Source organism: Oenanthe melanoleuca, chromosome 12 (genome assembly GCF_029582105.1).
Source record: "Oenanthe melanoleuca isolate GR-GAL-2019-014 chromosome 12, OMel1.0, whole genome shotgun sequence".
NCBI classification, from domain to species: Eukaryota; Metazoa; Chordata; class Aves; order Passeriformes; family Muscicapidae; genus Oenanthe; species Oenanthe melanoleuca.
The window spans coordinates 3,530,422-3,544,291 of NC_079346.1; the positions used below are offsets into that span (position 1 = coordinate 3,530,422).

Below are 13,870 nucleotides of genomic sequence, written 5' to 3' on the forward strand. Positions count from 1 at the left end.
TCCTTTTTCTTCCTACTGAAGAAACAAATGAACTAAAAACTGTAACAGAACACGCTGAAAAAGATGTTTGCTTTTAAAGCTGGTGGTCCCGCCGGTCACACAAACAAACCCCGGTGTCTCCTGCGGTACCGGGGCTGGAGAAGCGGGATGCTGAACGCTCCGCTCCCGGCTTTTGCTCGGTCCCGGCCCCGAGCGCTCCCCGCCCGTCTGAGCGCACCTCTCCGGCAGCGGCGCGAGCATCACCTCCGCAAATATTTATTTGCAGAGATTTTCCGCTCTTAATTATTTAAAATATAATGAATTAGGCATAAGTACCTCGCTATTAGGGTAATTCCAGGTCTTAATTGCTGGCAGAGCGGGTCCCGCCGTTCCGCCGGGAGGTGGCGCCGCGGGCCCGGCGCTGCTGCCGGAGCCGCCGGGGCCGGGCGGGGGACGGGACCGGGACCGGGACCGGGACCGGGACCGGGACCGGGACCGGGGGACAGGCAGGGCTCAGCGCGGGGCTCGGCCCGCGGTACCGCTCCTGGCAGTGTGCGAAACCATCGCGCCCGGCCCCGGGTCAGTCTTGCGGGCAGCCACACGCGATCGTCCAAAAAACAAAGGGAGGGAAGAAACCCGAGCGGGTCAAGGAAAGAATTTTTTCCCCGGACGAGTCTGTCGCTCGGTAACTTAGCGGCCGCTCGCTGACTCCCGCCCGCAGCGCCGGGCAGGACGCGCTCCATCCCTGCGGGGCGCCCCATGACCGAGCCCCGTCCCCTCGGTGCCGGGCTGGGGTCCCGGGCAGGGCAGGGCAAGGGGCTGCGCGGCGGGGCCGCTCCCTTCGCCTGCTCCGGCTGCCGCCGAGAGACCCCCGCGCCGCCGGAGGTTCCAAATCCGCGCTAAGTGTTAAAACTGGCAGGGCACGAGAGCCGGAGCCGCAGGGCTGGGGCAGCCGGGTGGTCCCGACTCTGCCCCTTCTCGCCCTCTCCTCGGGAGCCCCGACGGCGCGGCCGGGAGCGCTGCGGCTCCGCGCACCCACCGAGATGCGGAGCCACCCCCGCGGAGCGGCTCCGCACCCGGCCCGGCCCTCGGGACGGTCAGTCCCGCTCCGCGGCCGGTGCGCGCCGCTGCGCACCCGCGCACTGTGTCTAAGCGCTGTTTGCGCCCTCAGCGGCGAGCGCTGCGGGGATAACGCGGGCAGCGCCCGCCTCGCCGCTCCGCGCAGGTAAGGCGGCTCCGCGGGTACCCGCGGAAGGCACTCCGGGGTCCCCCGCATCCCCCGGCTCCGCTGGCCTGATGCCCCCCTGGCCCCTGCGCGGCTGCGGAAAAGTTGGTAGGGGCGCGCAGCGCTGCGCCGCCGCCGACGGGGCGGCCCCGGCCCGCACGCTGAGCTGTCCCTCGGGGTGCGGAGGGGCGCGCAGGGATGCGCAGCGCTGCGCACCGCGCTCCACCGCCACTTTCGCTTCCCCATAGGGCCGCCCCGCCTCCCCCGGCCCGGCCCCCCCGCCCCCCCGGCCGTTCCTCCGCGCAGCTCCGCGCCTGCGGGGCTCTCGCCCTTTATCCCCTGCGCGCTTCACCCCCCGCTTCTATTATTTTATTTATTTTTTATTATTATTTTTCCCTTGCGCCGAGCCTTGTTTACCCAGCAGGTGGATGTGACGTCAGAGACTGACAACAGCAAAAAATAACAACATCTCCCTCCGCGGGGGTGTCGCGGGCCGCCCCCGGCCCGCCCGCGCGGGGCTGCGCGGGGCGGGGAGGGGGCGCGGGGCGGCGCGGAGCGGGGGCGCGGCGGGGCGGCGTGCGGGGCCCGCGGGCGCGGCGCCGGGCGGAGGGCTCTATTGTTATTTACCGAGCGGCGGAGCACGCCGCCGCGCCGCCCGGGCTCGGCGTGCCGGAGGGACGGGAGGGAGGGACGGGACGGAGGCAGCCCCGCGCCGCTCCGCGCCGCCGCCCGCCCGCGCCGCGGCCGCGCCGTGCTGGGCAGCGGCAGGGCCGAGTCCTGCGGGTGAGTCCGGCGCCCCCCGACACTTTCCCCGCTCCTCCGGGGCTGTTGCACTTTTCCCCCCGCCGGCCCCACGTGCCCGGCCGCCCCTCCCCGGCCGCCGCCGCGGTACCGGGGGGGTAGGGGGGGATGCGGGGCGGCGGTGCGCGGATGCGGAGCCCCCTCCCCGGGCTGCGGGGCCGCCCGCACCCCCTCCCCGCCCACTTTGGAAACTTCCCCCCCGCCCCGCGCTGCGCGCACTCCCCGCCGTGGTGGGATGCTGCGCGTCCCGCCCCCCTCCCATCCCCTCTCGCGCTTTCCGCGTGTTTTCCGCCGGGTCCCTCCGTGCTGCCGCGCAACGGGCGCGCACGCCCCAACTTCGCCACTCGGAGCAAGAAGTTACGGTGGGGCCGCACCCCCCCTTTCCCAGCGCCGTGCCCGGCTGCCCGTTCCCCCTTTCCCGGGCACCTGTTGCGGCTTCACGCCCTCGCAGCCCCTTCCGCAGGCGCGGAGCCCCGCGCCGTGCATCCGCCCCCACCGCGGGTCCCTGGGACGCGTTGCGCCCATCCCCTCCCCCCATTCCTTTTTTTTTTTTTTTTTTATTTTTTTTTTTTTTGAAACGAAGTGTTTGAATAAACACCCGCGCCTCCCCAGCTCAGCCCGGCGCAACTTCTCGCTGCGCACCGCGCATCCTTCAGGCGCGTGTGTGCGCGCACGTCCCCCTCCCGCGCAGCCCCGCGGTGCGGAGCCTCGGGACGGAGGCGCGGCTCGCTGCGCGCCGCGGAGCCGCCGCCGGTGCCCGGTAAGTAGGGCCGCCCCGCGCACCTGCCGGCCCGCGCTGCGCGCCCGCGGCCCCGGGCAGCGGAGGGGTGCGCGCTGCAAGGCGGCCGAGCGGCGTGTCCGCGCCTCCCTCCTCCCCACCCCCGCCCCGCCGGTTTGTCGGTTTCTTTCTTTCCTGAAAAAAAAAAAAAAAAAAAAAAAAAAAAAGAAAAGAAAATAACCAACCAAAAAAAAAAAAAAAAAATCCAAAAACCCCAAAACAACAAAAACCCAAAGCGACCCAGCGAGCGGGGCGCGGGCAGCTGCGCGGGCAGGGCTCCGCGGGGCGCAGCGCAGCGCCCGGTAACTCTGGATGAGCGGCGCGGAGAGCATCGCCCGGCGGAGCGCCGCGCTTCCAGCGAGTCTTCTGATGCCGCTTCGCTGTAATGATTTTAATTGCGTGTTTTTGCTTTGAGTGAACCGAGCCGAGGGAGATTACTTTTTCTTTTTGTTGTTTTTGTTTTTTCCCCCCGTCCTTTTCCCCCTCGGTTCACCCCGAGCTTGGCAGCAGCGGCGGCGGCGCGCTGCCCTCCCGTCCCTGCCCGAGGCATCTGCCGCCTGCGAGCGCTCTCTGAGCCGCTTCTGTGGAGAAGCTGGAGCCCAACTTCTGTGCTCAGAAGTTTAAGGTTTCATTTTTAGTAACTGTTCTCGGAGTGAGTAATGGATGTGTGCTGCTTGTAGCGTGTCGTCTACACCATATAGCCTTCTGATTTCTGGCGTTCTGGATGGTTTTAAGTATTAAAGCAGTTTTCTAAACTGTGTTTCCTTGCAGTTTTTCTAAACTTGGATTTTACCTGATTTGACCAAATGCCACTAGTGACAGCTGCTTAATTACACAAAGTTGCAAGCATGTCATCGAAGAAACTTTTTTGCCTGTGCTGTTAATCCATGGCTTGCTTTAATATTTTGGAAAACAGGCATTTTGCTCGGTTTAGTATTATTTTTACAGTTTCTGTTACCGCTGAGTAGCTCTTACATTTTGTAAGTTTGGGAGAGCCTGAAATATCTCAAGTTCCCAGAGAAGCGGGTGTGGGCAAGGAGGTACCGCGTGTCTCGGCAACTACATTTGGGGAAGGACAGGAAAATTGGGGCTACTTGTTTCAACTTTTCTCTTCTGAAGCTTTTCCTCTGCACATTTTATTTGAACTATCTCCCAAACATATTGAATGGACCAGGGCACTGGGGGAGGAAGCTCTCCACTAGTTACCATTCAAAAGGTGTCGGCTAAAATCTCATTGCAAAAAGGTATTGTAGCTTTAACATCTTGCATTGGCAGCATTCTTCCCCCTTAGTCTTTGGATTAGTCATTGTATGAGAGACAGGAAAAAAAAAATCACTTTTTTTTTTTTTTCTGGAAAAAGTAAAGTAAACAGCCTCCAACAAGTGAACCTTGACAACCCAGATTAAGGAAGGCAGGAGAGATCAAACAAAGCTGCTGCTGGGCTGTTGTCAGGAGCTGCCTCACTGAAAGCTCTGGACTATTCGATCAGGCAGCAAGGCTATATGTTCACTTATGCAGAAATGGACCATTACAAATGCTGATCTTTGTTGTGAAACCAAAGGATAACTCTGAGAAAAATAACTACTATTTCAAACAAGGCTTTCTGTTGCTTGCGATTTTGATTGCAAAGTTAGTTTTATGTGCATGGGCTGGGATTTGGGGTTTGTTTCTTTTTTTTTTTTTTAAAGTGATTATGTTTTGCATTTTTACACTTTCAGAGGGACTTAGGATTTGATTTTGTTTATGCTGTCTAGATCTGCAGAGAAGAAGGCTTTACAGTAGTGCAGTGCAGAGAAACGTAGAAGTTCTGTGGAATTCAGCTTTTATTTCTGGATCACTGAATTGTAAGGATATGTGGATTTGTTTTTTTTTTAATCTCTGTGTAAGTTCTGTGTTGGTGTAAAATAGAGGAGTTTGGTTGTGATTACGCACTGTATGTTGTATGACTGCATTCCTAGAGTTTGGAAAACTTGTAATATCTTTTCTTCAAACATGTTGCCAAGCAGTCAGGATGGACCTTGCTTTTGTAACACCGGGATTTTTACAAGACTCTGTGTGATGTGTCTTCATGGCTGTATCAGAGAGACTGTTACTGTGTAGCATTTTAGTGGAAATACCAGTAAAGAGTATGAATAGACACTTGATTTCACTTCAATAAACAGTTAGGATTTAGGTACTAATCGAAATGAACCAGGGCAGTGAGGTTAGTTTTGTTGCTTGACAGTTTCATGTTTGTATTCAAACACTTGATTGCAAACTTTGCAAATTTGTTTCTTTCATTTCTTTGAAGTATTCTAAAACAATGGAAATATCTATTAAAAAAAATCCAAGTAAGAGGCTGTTATCCTAATGTATATTAACCAGGAGGCAGACCAAGTGCACATCTGCTGAAGAATTAAGGAATCCTAAATCTTTTTGCATAAGCATTTTTTTAATTAGCAGTGCAGATCTCACAATAAGTACTTTATACTTTCTGTAAGGTAAGGTTTCATTACTGTCCTGCATAACTTATTCTAAACCCTGTAGATTTTTATGGTATATATTTTAATTAGACAATAAAAAATACATGCGTTAAACATGCACATGTATGCTATTAAGCCATTTTGCGTAATGTGTAATGTTTTTTAACATCTATAAACATTTTCTGCTTAAATCAGTTCCACCAGTAACTGTAACACAGCTGGGTTTTGCCCTGGTAGGAGAAGGAGCAGGGAAGTTGAGCAGGGAATTGTGCATCGGACATGAGTGTGCAGCATACGCTGCAGTATGCATTTCTTATGGAGTTGATCACCTTTTTCCAGAGCTAAAATCTGCATTATCATCCTTGATGTGATATACTGTAAGCATTTGTAGCTCCTGAATTACTCCTGTTTCATAGCACTGTAAAAATTTTGAAAAAGGCTGGTAGTAAAAAAGCAAATATATGAAATGTATCTGGCGTTTAGTATTTGTACCTCTTGTGGTCATTTATACAGAGAGGTTAAACTGGATAACACAGCTCCTTTTGTGAAATATCTATTAAGCGTGTATTTGTGTATCAAATGAAATCACATACGCACACACATATGTAGGATATGTATGTAAAATACAGTTATTTCAGCAAGGCTGCCCGGTTATTTATGGGGCATAATGATACTTCTGTCATCTTAAATTTTCTCTGAGAAGCTTTAATAAATTTAAATAGATTATATGCTGTCAGAAAATAGTATAAATTTTGTTTACGATTCACTTGCTTTAAGGTACTTACACTAAAGAAGCTCATTTAACCCCAAGACTGAGGAGCATTAAGTGGTGAGAGGAGTCTGCTGAAGAGCTGCTGCTGCCCTTTGCTCTTGTGATAATCTTAAATTACTACAATTTAATTGCAACTTCAAGGCACTGAGCTGAAATATTTTTACACAGCTGAGCCAGGGCTGAAGAAGGCTCAGTGGGGTTTTTGCAGGTAGCTGGGTGTCTTTTGGAGGGGCATTGTTTGTTCGGGCCTCTCCTGCCCTTGCCAGCACATCCAGCATCGTGTGTACAGGGACAGGGCACCTGGAGGGAGCTTTCCTGGGGGTTCCCATGCGGGGGGAGCGGGATCAGGCCCTGCAGGGCTCGGGTGCACCAGGGTTTTGTTTGCTGTCCGTATTTAAGCTGAATTAAATAGCGCATTTTAATCACTCCTCAGATGAGCCTTGCTGTCAGATTGCTTCCCAGAGCTTTTCCCTGCGAGCCTCTGCTGGGGAGGCAGGTGAGAAGGGGCTGGTGGCTGGAGAGGAAGCCCAGGGGGTGGTCAGCAGTGTGGGGACATGGTGGCATCCTGCTCTGAACATAGCCATGGGCATGGCATGGTCCCTGTGTCCCCAGGGGCGAGCTCAGGGTGCAGCTGGCTGCCCTGGGCCTGATCCAGAGTGTACTGGCATCAACTGGGGCTTCTGCTGATGTTGCTGCCTTTGGCTTTTGGTCTGTGCCACTAACTCGTGTCACTGAAACTTTTTCTCCCCCTCCCTCCACGTATAGTAGCGTGTTTTCACACCCGGCGAGCGCTTCAGCAGAGATGTGCTGTGCAGGAGAAGCCAGAAAGCATTTGCTGGGTGGAATTCAGAGACGCTGTGCACTAGAGATCAAGCAGTGTCTTTGAGACCATTCTTAGAGGTCCTGGCAAGCAGAACTTTATTGAAGTGCTTCGAAAGGTATGGCCAGGCTGGGAGCCCTTAACGTCGCGCCACCGAGGACGTGCGTCAGCGCCGGCCGTGCTGAGGCACAACGGTGTTCAAATCGTGAGTCTGATTGTTTTTTTGTTGGCCAGATCCTTGTGAAATGCCTTGTTGCAAGAAGAAGCAGAGAAGATCTTGTGCTTGCTCGCAGTGGTTGGTTTTGTGCTGACAGAAGCGCTGCTCGCAGCCTGCTCACTGCGCGGTTCGATTCCCGCAGCTCGCTGCGCTGGGAATTGCAGCTCCTGCAGGTAACAAGGTGATGCCAGTGTAGAGAGAGGGGGGGAAAAACCAGCATGGAATAAATCATGCAGAGGAGAAACTTAATTGTGGGATCTCTGTAGTAATTTACTTTAAAAAGATGTATTTTGTGCTGTAGAGGAATCGGTTGTGCCGTTTTATGGAGATCAGATATTTGTTGGTTGGGATTTCTGGAGGGGTTTAACACGTGCTCTTTTTCCTTACTCCAGCCCTGGAGCTCCCAAATCAGAGAAGCTGCTGGCTCTGTTTGTGTGCAGCCTTCTCTGCAAATGCACTCTAGGGTTTTATCTTTCTGTTCTCCTGGCATGGGTCTCTTCCATGCATGCAAGTGAGCAGGCTTATGTCTAATGGCTGTTTGGATGTGGCAAGTATCCAGAATAATCTTGATGACTTTTTGTTCCACGTCATTCTGCAAATGAAGATAGGATTCTATGGAAAATGGGCAAAGGGAAGATCATGGGCAAAATCAGTTTCTCCCCAAGAGGCATCTGGTACCTGAGGTGGACTAAATAATTTTTCTCCTCTCATTGACCCTCCTGGTGCTGTTTTTAAAACATCTCCATTTTAGTGCCTTGAAATTGCAATTAAGTTGTAGTAATTTAAGATTATTGCAAGAGTGCAAAGGGCAGTAGAAGCTCTTTAGAAGTCTCATCTCAACACTTAATGCTCCTCAGTCAGGGGGTTAAATGAGTTTCCTCAATGTGAGTACTTAAAGTAACTAAATCGTAAACAAAATTTATACTATATTCTGACAACTAATAATCTATTTAAATTACATTAAAGTATGTGTGTGAAAATTTAATTAAAGGCAGAAATACTGTCAAGCCCTGTAAATATCTTGACAGATCTACTGAAATGGAACCCGTATCATAAAGTATTTACATAGATCTGATAGGCTACAATGTTTCTGGGAGTGCTATTCTGAAACTAATTGTGGGCTTTTTTCCCTTCCAGTTTCCCGTTTAGTTGCAGTGGTCTCGGAAAGCAGCACAAATAAATACCCACAGTGTTTTATTTGGATGATTCTCCCGTGTATTGTTTACTACTAATGGTGCTGTCTGTACAATGCTTGTCACTGATGTGTTTTTATTAGGAGGACCTGTTTCCTCACTAAGTTAGTTTAATTAGAGGCACTGAAATTAAAAAAGTGGCACTGAAAGCTGGGGCTCTGCAGCGTTCACGATGTGTCTGCGCTGGATGTGCCATCTGAGTCAACTTTCTCCTGGGTGTGGGTCCCAGAGCACGGTGTTGCAGTGTCTCCTGCACTGCTGTGGCTCTCAATTGACAGGATTTTTCAGGTAGAAAGAGCTTACAACCTTTTTTCCAAGGGTTTGAATTCTATATGGAAGTGTTTCCCGCAGTCCACATGGGCCACAGCACTGTTTAACTGGCACACCTGCAGGCATATATGTTGTGGTACATGGTCCAGGCTGTTTTTAAGACGAAGAATGTTTTCCCCCAGGTAAAACTGTGTTTGTCTGAAACTTCAGCCAGACTTTGGTCCTTCTTAAAACCCACTGGCTGGAATTCTGCAGATAGTTTTGCTGGGAAGGCGCAGCGTGTGCCGCGCTTTCTCATCATGGGTTGGAGCAAACTCCTGGTTTTTCATGGCTGGAGTGTACACCCTGGAGCTGCAGGGTGGCAGGAGGAGAATGAGGATTTGGGCATGGAGAGAGGGATGTGATGGCAGCGTGGTGCTGAGGAGCCCAGGCCAGGTGCTGGGCACTGAGCGCTGACAGCCCGACAGAAGGTGGCACAGTGTGGCAGGTTGGCTGCAGCCTCCAATGGCATCGTTAGTTCTCCCCTCTTCGCCAGACATTTCCTTTCATGTTGGATCTGAGTTTTAGCTGTACTTCCCGATCAGTCTTGTCATCTTGTTGCTAACAATTAGGGTCAAGTGTCTTTCCTTGGGCTCTCCGCAGTCTTGGTGTTGGTGTCCCTCCCCCAGCTCCCTGGCTAAGCTGTTTGTTCATTAATTAGTGGATGGGGCATATTAACACATCAGTAAACTGGAGTAGTCAGAGTTCCCAAGGCATCTTGGGAAGCCCTCTCTGCTTTTATGTGACCGGACATGCACTATTGCTGATTTAGATAGCGAAGCCGATGATGCCAAAGTGTTGTTAAGAGAGAGATAAATAGAGAGAGCCCAGCAGTAAGCAGAATGTCATGTCTCTATTAAAAAGCTTGTGATAAAGGAAGATAAAATGGTGAGGGGGGATTGCTGGAGTGTTCAGAGCAGCCACTAAACATCTGATCACAAAAATCGATGCTGAATTCCCTTTCCTGCACAAGACTCGCCTGCAGAATTCTGTCTGAGCTGGGTCTGGTTGCAGCGAGCAGAGGAGCCCTGAAAGGACTTTTGTTCTTGCCAGAGCGATGGCCAGGGGTTCTCAGGGATTCAGGAGCTGTCTGAGCTGGGATTCAAACATCCCTCCCCGGTTCCTTTTGAAGTGGTGTTCCTGGGATGCTGAGGAAGTTGTTCCAGGCTCACGCTGGGGCTTGTTGCTCTGTGCTGCCTTGTACCTTGATTTCCTGGGTGCTTGGGCCACCTGCCTTTCTGTCAGTCTGGAGGTCAGGTCTTGGCAGAATAGCACCGAGGCAGTTTTTTGTCTATTGGTGTTTTTCCTTGTCAGGGTGTGGGGGCTGCTCTGCAGAAGTGAAAAATGGAACTGATTCTAAAGGAACAAGCGGTCGCAGCAGACGGGAGAGGAGTGGGGTTAATTCTTCCAGTGCAATAAAACGTTAAATCATCACAGCCTTGTTTGCTGAAAGGATGTTGATCACTCCATTAAGGAGGATTAAGTAATTAACTGATATTTCTTTAGGAACCCATGTCAGTTTTAAAAAGCATCTTCCTGGTGTCGCACAGTGAATGTGAAGTGCGTGTTTTTCTGCTGCTAGAGAGCTGGGAGATGAGCGTAAGTGAGACACCTCTTCCTAAGAAACTTCTGGGAATACCAAGGGATCAGAAATAGGGAGGGGGATTTTCAACTAAAATGTATTGTTCCAGTAGATTTTTGATAACAAGGTTGTCTTTTATGGATTTTTGTCCAGTGGGCCTGCTGCAAACCTCATTTCACAGGTCTTCTGTTTGGGATTAAGAAGTTAAAACCTTCTTGAAGTGTTCCTTTTGCTGCTTGCATTTTTATTTTTAATAATAGTTTTTATGTTGTAATAGTGAGCTCACTGACAGTGAGTCATGAACTCTGTCTTCCATGAACCTCATGACAAATCTCTCTTAGCTGCTCGTCCAGCCCAGTTCCCACGTTTTATACTTGTGCTGGAAAGAAAAAATCCATTAAAATCAGCCTTGTAAATCCTCCTTTTCCTCCTGTGGCAGAAATCCCCTTGAAAGCAGTGCAGTGCAGGGGGCTGTGGAGCATCATGGAGTGGCTCCAGACTGGGTTTGGAGCACAGTGGAGCTGGGTTTGGCTGGGAAGGGCTGGCAGTCCAAGGAAGGATGTGCCTGGCCAGGGTTTTGACATTGGCTGGTGCTCAGTCAGGTCAGAAATGTGTTTTGGGTATGGTACACGTGCAGGTAGAGCAGCAGGCAGGCAGAGGAGAGCAATGACAGCCTTTTTACTGTTTCATTTTTGAAGGATCAGGTTGAAGCCCCTGGATGAGAGGAGCAGGGGGCTGTGTTAGTGTTTCTGCATCCTGTGCTCCCAAACTCACTGCCAGGGTTCCATCCATTTTTTGCCTCAGCAAATCACAGAATTTGGCACTGACCTCATCAAATCGCTGCTGTTTCCTGCATGATGGTCCCAACTTCTAATACTGCAGTTAGTGATGCTGAAACTGCACCCAAACTGAAATTCTCTGTGCGAGAGATGGATGCTGCCTGGCAAATAACATAACCCAGTGGCACCAATTGTGTTAGTATTGATACTTTCTGCTTTCATAACAGCTCTCCTTCCCAAACAGGGCTGCTCCAGACACTACCATGCAAACTCTGTTGATCAGTGTACTGTAAATTATTCCTCCCCCTCGGGTGAATTTCATAAATAGTTGTATTTCCATAAGACAGGCAGATTTAGCTTCAGTTATGTGGCCTCAGCCCTAAATACCCGTGTTGAAATCATGGGAGCTTCATTGGATGGACTGAGTTAAAAAAAAGTAAAATTAGGAGAAAATCAATTTGGCTAGATAATAAAGTGTTAGACAATTCATGTGTGTAACATATAAGAATCTCTCTGGATGATTGTGCAGAATATCATGGCCTGTACCTGCATTAACAGATTTAGAAGAGAGATTTTTCCCAGTAAGTTTTGCAATAGTAATAATGTCTTAACAGCTTTAGTAATTAATTTTAATCAGAGAGTTGTCAGGGGCCCTATCCTTCTGTCATTGAATTAAATGAGTGCTGGGAGAAGGTGTTTCTAAAATAGCTCGTAATAAATTGTTTTTGTTAGTTTTTAATGATATGCCTCTGCATATGTGTTCAGATAATATATATTAAGGCTTGTAAAGCTCCTGAGTTGTAGGTTTGGAAAAGGGAAATTTATTTTTCAGTGATAAATTACTTGATACCTAAAAGGCTTTGAAAGAGGAATGTCAGAAGTATGCAGCAAAATTATTGTTTGTAAAAGTATTTTAGTCTTTTTCTGTTTAACCCATCGGAGTTTTCTCAAGGCCAGTAGTGTGAGGAATGATGGTCTTGCTCAGAAAACCTTTCTAATCCAGCATTTTATTTACAGGATTTAACTGAGAATGGGAGAAACCCATTTTGGTATATTTTAACTCATTTTGTACCATGTATATCTGTTCTGATTTTTTTTTTCTTCTATAAAAGCGGTATCTGCAGCATTCAAAAATACTATTTCATAAAAGTTAAAATGGAACATTGCCTGTGAAGTAAACTAGAATATTTTAAACTTATCCATCGTATTCCTGGCATTAAACAGTCAGAGAAGGCTAAATATTTCCTATTTATTTCCCAGATTGGCTGGAGTATAGTCTTTCAGGAAAAGGATCCTCAGCCAGTTGAAGGGGAAATCTGATTTTTCAGCAAGTGCTTTATATTTACTGAGGAATTCTGAGTGTGCAGAAGCGTGCTGCATGGAAATGGAAATTCACTGTCTAGGATTTTTAGGGATTTTAATCGATGCCATTAGATAGAGGCACGCTCATAGGGATGTAAACTAGTAAATCTGAACAAACTGAAAAATAGTAGCTATAGGTGTCTGGCTCTGTTATCAAACTTGCTGCCTAAGCCAGAGTTTATGCACTGTGATAATGCTAATGACCAGCAGAGCCAATGATGCATGACTGGAGGAAATCAGTGGTATAATCGGAGAAAGTTATCAGGTTTTTGTCATTAAATATTACTGATAAATAATACACTTCATTTTGAGTAGATAGGATGTATTTAATTCTGATGTGGAGAGTTTCAATTTAATAAGGGGCATTGCTGAGTAAAATGATAATCTTTTGTAATTTAAAGGGAAAAATAAAAATGCATTTGTTTCAGCACAACCTCCTGGCAGCCACCATCCACTGCTGTTGTCTACACTGGTGTCTGATAGTGAGGAATATTTGTAGCTGTTTGAGCTTACAGCAAGGTGTTTTATCTAAGTTATTACTTCGTGCAGAATTAATTACATGAGGCCAGAACCTAAGGGGTTCTGGTTAATATAAACTAGGTAAAATCTTTCATTTGCTGCTTAAAAATGTGAGTATTGCAGCAAATATAAACTCTATGCTCCATGCAGTGGTTCCCTACAGAACAATCTGCCTGTCCAGGCAATAAAGAAGGGAAGGGACGAGGACAAAAGATAGAGATAAATTAGATCTCATTTTGCAACTTATCTTTTAAGTCAGTGGGAGAACAAGGAAGAGAAGTAGAGCTTAAACTGAAGGAAGAGGGATATTAATAGTCTCTATAAAGGACAGTTTGCACTAGGAAAAAAAAAAAAATCTGGTTGGCTTTTTTTAGCAAAACAGGCTAACACCCAGAGTAAATCTGTGTCATTAACTGAAGCAGTGCATGATTTTTAGAGCATCTCTGTTCCTCGTGTGCGCCAGTGCCTGCGGAGGCTCAGCCCTGGGCTGGGGCAGGTGTGGTGCAGCCTCTGCCCTGAGGAGGCTTCTCTCACCAGCTGCAGCACCTCAGTCTGGGTCAGCCCATGGCCCTGTCTGAGCAGGTACCACCAGTTTAGCCCAAGGAGTGGCTGTGCAGCGGGGCCAGGATCTTCCCACCAGCCCTTGGAGTCGTGCTCGAACGCTGAATCTCAGCTCGAGTTTCCAGAATTAGATGGCACAGTGAGTAAACACAGCGTACTTGCCAGTTCTCACATCCTCTTTTGCAGCGAGTATTGCAGCAAATCCTGCAGGTTTGACTCATCTCTGAAGTTCTTCACTGATTTGAAGCAGATCTGGTCTGCCTCTCTCAAAAGAGCTGGGAATGTGGCCTCAGCTCCTGAGCTCACAGTCCTTCTGGACATGAACACTGTTTGCTTGAGTTGGCCTTTCAGGAACTTGGGCAGCTCTGAGTAACTTTAACTGGAGTTATGTGCCTATATCTATGGGTAAAATTTGGCCTGCACTTATCTTTATTGAAAGCTTTATGAAAATACTTCGTTTTTGAAATGCACAAATATTTACATTCTGGTAGGAAGATTTTTTCCCCTTCCA

General features: G+C 49.2%; 1 protein-coding gene across 2 annotated transcripts in view; it reads left to right on the plus strand.

Annotated features, from left to right (window-relative positions):
- Positions 1-1,894: 1,894 nt before the first annotated feature.
- Positions 1,895-13,870, plus strand: part of FOXP1 (forkhead box P1) — a 378,724-nt gene continuing 366,748 nt past the window's right edge. The window contains exon 1 of one of the 2 annotated variants that reach the window (XM_056501914.1): positions 1,895-1,987. The gene's annotated coding sequence lies outside the window, so the exon portion shown is untranslated. The remainder of the gene's footprint in view (positions 1,988-13,870) is intronic. The other variant, XM_056501924.1, reaches the window with a different exon arrangement.